Source organism: Lactuca saligna, chromosome 8 (assembly GCF_052625555.1).
Source record: "Lactuca saligna cultivar CGN05327 chromosome 8, ASM5262555v1, whole genome shotgun sequence".
Taxonomy (NCBI): domain Eukaryota; kingdom Viridiplantae; phylum Streptophyta; class Magnoliopsida; order Asterales; family Asteraceae; genus Lactuca; species Lactuca saligna.
The window spans coordinates 270,635,825-270,644,272 of NC_136424.1; positions in this window are offsets into that span (position 1 = coordinate 270,635,825).

Genomic DNA, 8,448 nt, shown 5'->3' on the forward strand with positions numbered 1-8,448 from the left:
GCCTTGGTATACCAAAGTCGCTTCCAATTTCTCCCTAACTAGCTTGTGAATACCATTACATACTACTAAGAACAGATAATTCTTCGAATGATAAGTCCTACCCTATAACGGTTAGACTCAGACAAGAGCTGCGAAATAGGGCTAGACCTAAACTTCTGAAATTATTTAGTCCTCATAATATGTAACTTAACGTATTCGTTTACTAGGTAAGTAAGGATAACTAGGAATCCTAAAAGCAGAAAGCTAGGTGCATTTGAGCATTGAGTAACCAAAACCCGACATATCCTAAACATACCATCATATCACTGACTAATAAGTAATAGCATGCAGTTCAATAAGCACACACAATAGACATACAAGGCATCCTTCCTAGATCCTTAGCCCTAATCTAACATGTAGCTTAATAAGCACATAGAGTAGGCATACTTCCAAGATCCTTAGCCCTATTCTAGCATGCAGTTCACATATTCACACTTCATATCATAACATAACATATATGGGTATCTTGGGAAAAAAATTACTTGATCCTGGCTGATTGCAAGCATCACACTCCTTTTTCCTTATAAAAACCTTTTATTTTAATTTTAAAAAAAAAATTTCTTGTAAAATTCTCTCAAAGCCTTGATTTGAGTCCAGACATGCCCGAGAGTGTGGCCGAATCCCTCAAACCAGGGCTCTGATACCAACTTGTAACATCCCAAAAATGAAGACCAAAATTTCATTTTTAATTAAGTAATTATAAAACCATTAGTATAAAAACATCCATCGTATCATCCCATATCAAAACCAACATGTCAATAGTAAAACATGTCATAATAAAACATCATCAGAGTATATCTCCCACAGATCTCACGTGCGAAATCATGGTGAGATGTGATGCGAGCAGGCCTACTCCTTTCCTTTTGAAGAAGAGGTACCTAAAACCAAAACTAAAAACCGTAAGCATGAAGCTTAGTGAGTTCCCCCATCATACCACATACCATACAACAAATATACTTCCAAGTATATCTGGATGCTGGCATACCCCTTCGGTCTCTTTCAACTGGTAACCACCAAGCATGTCTAGGTGCTGGCCTACCCCTTCGGTCACTTTCAACGGATAATTTCCTAGCATATCTGGGTGATCGCCTACCCCTTCGGTCTCTTTCAACCAGTAACTGCCTAGCATATTTAGGTGCTGGCCTACCCCTTCTGTCTCTTTCAACCGGTTACAAGGACTATTTCACCCCTACCACTACCATGTTATATCCTAGCATATAAACACATAAATCACATACTACCTAACATATCTAGGTGTTGGCCTACCCATTCGGTCCTTTCGACCAGCTATGGGGAGTATTTCACCCCTACCCCTACCATATAATAACATAGCATATCATTAGATAAATCTCAATAGATAGTGGCATACCTAACAATTATCACCAAGACAATCATCTCTACTATAGACAACTACTAGTGCGTCGACATTGGTGCCTTCGACCCACTCATACAGGAAGGTAACTCACCTGAATGCTGAATCTCACGATAAGAAATCTCTAACAGCTGATCTGCCGACTCCCGAGCTATCGTTACCAAAATATCACTTAGTCAAAATCCAATAACCCTTCTTAGGGTAAAATGGTCATTTTACCTCTGATATAATCCAGTCCATTACTTAGGCGCAAATCCATAACATGAAAGGCTCAATTCTAGATAACCTTTCTCGGCACACTAATGCCCCATCAATGGCCTAAATTTCTAAATTGGTCCCAACTCCTCAAATGGGACTTCCCTTAATCCCAAACATATTATGCCCCAAAATCTAATTTTTGATGGCCCACTGAGGTACAATAGCTAAGAAGTCCAAGGATGGCCCAAACCGAGACTCAAATGACGTGAAGCCCAAAATCAGTAAATACGCAGGGCGTACTCCACTGTATGCTAAGCATATAGGTTGTATGGCTTGTACACCCAACATACTAACTTGTTAAGCAAAATTCTCTAGTAGGGCTTAACCCCTTAAGACCTAAAGATCCAAACACAGATCTGATTCCAACAGTGTCTTAACCCATAAAGTTGATTACTTGCTGGCTTACAAACCCGTAAATGGTCCCAAACTTGAAATATGACAACCTACTTTCATAGAAATTACTAATACCCATGCATGGCCACATTAAGACCTTCAAGATGGTAACTTTTCTATCTTTGGGACTCAAATAGCACTAAGGGTGGTAGCCCTAATGTTGGATTAGTGTCTAAGTCCATAACTATTTTGGTATGTACTTGACCCGATGGTGCATGGTATTTTTGGGTTGCCTTCACCAAAGCAACTTGATTGGAGAAATATAGAGAGAGGATAATATGATTTATTAATATAAGGATAAATCATATTTGTTTAATTAATATTGGTCAATAATTAATTAGGAATGAATTTTGTGATCAAGTGTAATTAATTAAACTAGAGGGGCTGATTTGTCATTATGTGATAGTTACAAAATAAGGTAAGGATTATCTTATTATTAGGTTGGACGAATTTAAGGTGATAAGGCCTTAGAATTCGACTATGATAAGGATTCAAGGATTATCTTATGGGTTGCTTTGTGGATAAGCAACTAGATAACGATAATGACTGAAACCCTATCTCTACACCTATATAAAGACCCTAAGGCTCATGAATTCGTGTATCCCTTCCCAAGGAGTCCTAAGGACGAATTCTAACCTCTCTCCTCTCTCTTATACCTTATCCATTTGCTCTTGGTGTTTGTAAGCCATTAGAGGAGTGACACTTGTGACTCTAAGCATTCCAAAGTCAAATCAAGGAGATTTGGGATTGTTATTGCTACATAACAATCTAGGGTTTATAGTCTTAGATTCAAAAGCATGTACAATAGAGAAACCTAGATCCAAGCATTAGGGTTTGTATGAGCACATAGGATGTCTTGTGACCAAAACCCATCAGTGGTATCAGACCCAAGATTGGTTTCAATTGTATTGATGCATTGTATATCTAAAAAATTCGATTTTTTGGTGTTCTAGAGGCTGGACTTGCCAAGTCCATAGCTCAACTCGACGAGTCCAGGCTTGACTCGACGAGTCAACTCGTCAGATAATGCTTATCTCGGGATTTCTTGCTGTTTTTGCATATGGATAGTTACCTTATCATGTTAGATCAATATTAATCGGATTATATGATATATTTGACTATATTTTTGATCTAAATGAAGATATTTATCAATTAATAAGTTAATTGTTTCCTTATAAGATAATTGATTAATTATTTTTGAGTAAATTGATAAATTGTTTTGCAAGAAATCATTAAATAAATCAAATATGGATAATTATGTGATTAAATGTTAATTTAAAATTATTTGTTATTTGATCCTTGTTGCTATGAAAAGTTTCATATTTTCCCCTTTAGGTTTTACAGTTTAAATTTGAACTGAAAATTTTTGAAGTTTTGAAATTTAAATAGTTAAAACCCTAATGTTTTGAAAAAGGTTTCAAAATTTGCCCTCAAGTTTTGGAATTTAAAAGTTGATTAAAAGTTAATTAGGAATGTTAAATTCTAAAACCCTAGAAATGTTTTGAAAAGTTAAAATACACCCTTATGGTTTTATTAATTAATTAAGGAGTATAATTAAAAGAGATTTAATAAATCCATAAAAGCTTAGGTTTGCAATTTAATTGAATTAAAAGTATAATTGTTAAATTTGACCACATAGTATTTTAAAAGTATAAAATGCACTCTATACTATATATATAACATTAAAAGTCTAACATTATATATATGTATGAGTAAAAGTCAGTCTTACCATTAGTATGCCTCATTCACGAAGTTGGTCTATAAGGGGTGTTTAAGGAAATTGCCTATAAAATGGCGATTGAATGGGTATTCACTCTTACCCACCGCACTCTTGACTAGTGGAGGGTCGTTAGCCGAACGGGTAGGATAGGACAAAACCTTCCATTATAAGTATAATGAAATCCAAAGTAACTAAATGTTTTTCTAATTCCCAATCTTAGTTACTTAGGCAAAAGTGAATTGATGCAATTCCATGAAATTACACTTTGCGCCCTTGCGAAGACGTTAGTGGAGCGTGTATGGTTTACCGGCACACTAAATGGTTCTAAGAAAAGGTAGCAAAGGGTGACTCAATGTTTGTCATAGTTTGGTGGAGTGTGTGTGGTTTACCGGCACATCGAATAAGTGACTGTAACATATGAGGGCACCGTGTAAGTTTGCATGGTTATTCACACCCGCTTTGTGATCCTCGACATCCCAGTCACAAACAAGAGGGGCATATCGAGATTTAAACATGGCATTGAAAGTTCAATGAATCTCAAAGGATCTTTGAGTTTTCATAGATTTAAAACTTACATTTCTTTTTCGTTTTTCATGGTGGAAATTAGTGAATCGTCATTCACTTACCTTCAAATATTCTGCAACTAGATTACATCATCCCTTTTCTAGGTTGTAGCGTATTGTGTTGGGTTCTAGCCTTAGTATCTCATTTGGGTGATTTACTAAGGACTCAATCGATCAACTAACTTGAATTTGTTTTCTCCCGTTTTATAGTTGTCAAAGTTTGACAACTATGGTCTTCCCAAATCTCGTGGAACAAGCATTCCACATGAAGATGAAATTCCACGATTTGATCGAGGAACAAGAAATCATGATTCACTTCCTCCTCCTCCTCCAACTATTCTCCCTAACCCACAAGATTGTAAAATTGAAAGGTTCAATATCACTCAAGCCCTTTTGGCAAGTAAACATAAAGAAGGAAAGTCGGTGTGTGCACACGTCTTAGGGATGAAGTCACACATTGATAGGTTAACAATGATGGGATCCGTTGTCGGTGAAGAGATGGATATTGATTTGGTTCTTCAGTCACTTCCTAACTCGTATAGTGAGTTCGTAAGAGAGTACTATATGATGAACCACGACGTGACCCTTATGGATCTCACCTATATGCTTATTGCTACTGAATCAGCAATGGTTTGGCGCAATAGAAAAGCAAAGTTGATTGGTGAATCTGCCTTCAAGACCTCTATGGATATAGACAATGGCAATGAAAGATATGAAATGATCGAAAAGTTTGATCATAAGAGAAAGGCGATGTCTGAAGAAGTTCCATGTGTTGTTTCAATAGAGTCACTTTGCTTTTATTGCTAAGAGAAGTGGCATTAGAGACGAAGTTACCCTATTTACCTAAGAGATCTAAGAGATGGGAGAGTCAAAAGTATGACTACGCTTCAGGTAAAATCCACTATCTAACTCCGTTAAGTTCCTATTCATTGATTCTTAATACATGATGTGATAAGATTGCACTTGAATGTTTTGAAGGATAGATGAAAAGAAAGGAAGCTTGATAAGAGAGCAAGATGAATCTAATCACAAGAGATGGATCTTGATCGCATGGACTTGAAGATTGGATTTTGAGCATAGATAGTTATGATAGAGTTGTTAGAAATTTTCCTTTTACATAGTTTTCAATAGATTTTGCATTGTAAGGACAAATGTTTTTCCACTGTTTTTATAAATAAAATAAATTTTGACTTATTTATTTTTTTACTTCCTTGCAATGAAATCGTTATGAAAATTGATGTTTGCATACTTCTACAACGAATGGATATGATTCTTAGTTATGTTATTTATTGAAATGTCGAGAATTTACCAAATAGGGAGAGTTTCTCATCGCCCAAAGTTTCAATTGGACTGAAATTTGGAATCACGCAACTTGGTTGCAGGATGAATGAGAAATTTCATATTTGGAAATTAGACAAATTCGTTGACAAAGTGTCAAAGGAAGGACTAGGAGATCGAGTACACAAAGTTGTGTGTTGATCAAGTTCACCATAAGAGTAACAAAGATATTCTTCATGATTTACTAAAGGTTTAGTAAATATGATTATACTTACAAGATTAAGTGTAATTCTGAATTGATTAAAGGTTATAGATCAATAGTAGAACGAATAGGAAGAATCAAGTAGGCAGAAAGATAAAAGTTTCTCCATTCTAAGAAGAAGGGAGAGTACCTTTTATGCTTTATGATAGATCTTAATGATTAAGAACCATATCTCAATTGATCCTCTAAGTAAGTCTTAGTACAATTGTATGTTTAAGAAGATGAATCAAGGATTGAAGAAATGGTCTATCATACTTCGTTCCAATAACAAGTCTTAAAGTTAAGATTGTGACAATGAGTGAAAAGTATTAAAGGTTTATAACATTCATCAAATGTGGAAAGTTGTGATGTATTGGATAAGACAAAGGCCAACTAGGACCAATTTATGAAGTGTTTTGATAAAAGCTACACTAGCTCTTGAATATTTGGTTGTCAATAAATGTTTATTGACAAGAGAATCTTATATGTCAAGGAGTCAGTGGGAGTCTTAATGGTCTTGAAAAGTTTCAAGAATAAATCAAATAAACCTTATTGATCATCACTAGCACACAAGTTGAGGTTTACAACCTATTGTGTTAACATTATTTTATTTTTGTGCTGTTTCTAGTTGAGTTAATTATGCATGCGAGTTCTTTGAGTTCTCATTTTGAACGCGTAAAAGGCAAGGCATCTTGATCAATGAAAGGTACATTGATAGGAAAAGGTGAGTTGGTTAACTACTTGGAAGACGTGGTGGGCAGCTGTGCTACCATAAGGCAAGAAATCAAGATTAAAAGAGTTCGAAACATATGAGTTTGAATTTGTCTTAAACTTTGGTTTTAACAAATTCACATGGATAGGAACACATACACCGCTCAAATCTAAGTGTCATAAGATTTCCTCCTTCATGAAAATGATTGTGAGGAAATGCTTTCACTAAGAAAGATTTTAAGAAGATAGTGATTGTAAAATTGCATTCTCGAATTCGATTATGGTTACGGTATCCCTTTCCATAATTTGAATTGTGAGGTTTGGCAATTAGTCTTAATTGTTTAGACACACATATGAACTATCGAAGGAAAAGGTGTATAAGTTCAAGAAGCCTTGATAAAAGATTATCAAACCACTAAGTATTAGAAACATGGACTTAAGAAATTCAATAGGTATTGTATTTCTGAAAGTTAAGATGTTTATGAATACATGTCAAAGCTAGTGGGAGCATAAGTGTTATGTTTTATAGTAATTATCATAATAGTGGGAGCATAAATGTTATGAGTGTATGATTATTATGGAAAGTTTTGCAAGTTGGCAATATTAATTATAGAAAACAATAGTTATACCTTGCAAAGTCGTAAGGGTTGTATAGTTGTTTTGCTATAATTAATGGAGAGAATATTATGCTTCATTTCAAATCTAAAGGCTTAGGTTGAGAAATGTTAATAAATTTAGTCAAAGGTACACAGTGTGTTCTTAAAATTTCGATTATGATTTTGGCATTCCTTTTCACAATTTGAATTTTGAGAACATAGAAAATAAAACATTGTGCGTCGTGTCCCATACGCTTCGGGTATAGGATCGATTGCAAATGCTTTAATGTTTGACCATTCTAAAATTTTCCAAATGTCCAGCGCATTTAGAGGGAAAAGGGAATATAATTGGTTTTGACTAAAATAATTAAACAACTATCAAAGCACTCATGGATTAAGTTACCACGGCGTGGGCTCAAGTTAGTCACTATGGTGTGACAGCTGGGAATTTCCCCAACTGTTTGGTTGTATGCGGGTCACGACATTGCAAAGGAAGGCCATGACATGGCAGTTAACTGAAGTCAACATTGACTGTTGACTTTGACCGTTGACCTTTGACTTGCAAATTTCGGCTCAACTATTAATGTCCTGAATGGTAGATTAAGGTTTTGACTCGTGTGATTATCTAGGTGGTGTTTAGCATCTTTTTGAGGATTTCGAGGACATCTCGACTTTTAAGCTGCTTTGCGAGGTGAGTTTGCTCATTATACTATAAGATAAAAGGACTATACATGTTGGTGGTCTTTGTGTTGGATTAATGTCTAAGTCCATAACTATATTTGGTATGTACTTGACCCGCTCAGCATGGTCCATTTGGGTTGCACTTCACCGACACAATTTATATGGATAGTCTTTTGAGAATAGTATATTTATGATTTATATTAGGATATTATATGTTCTAATATATTAATAAGGAATCATATTATTTAATTAGTATTGATCAAGACATAATTTAGAATTAATTAAGTGATCAAAATGAACTAATTAAATATGGACTCTTATATATATGGAATGGGCCAAGTTCATTTAGGTTCGGCTAAGCTTTCATGGATAGTCCATGGAGTCTTTAACCCATGGATCATATGAAATGAAAGGTCATGGGTTTAACCCTAGTCTCCATACTATATAAAGATGTCCTTGGTTGGTGAAATGAGCACTCGTGTGGGTACACTAAGAAGGGTTAGCCGATTTCACTAAAGAGAACCAAGTATTCATATTTTCTAAAGTCTTCCAAGGTGTTTTGGTGATTTGTGATTCCACTTGAGGCTTCCACACTA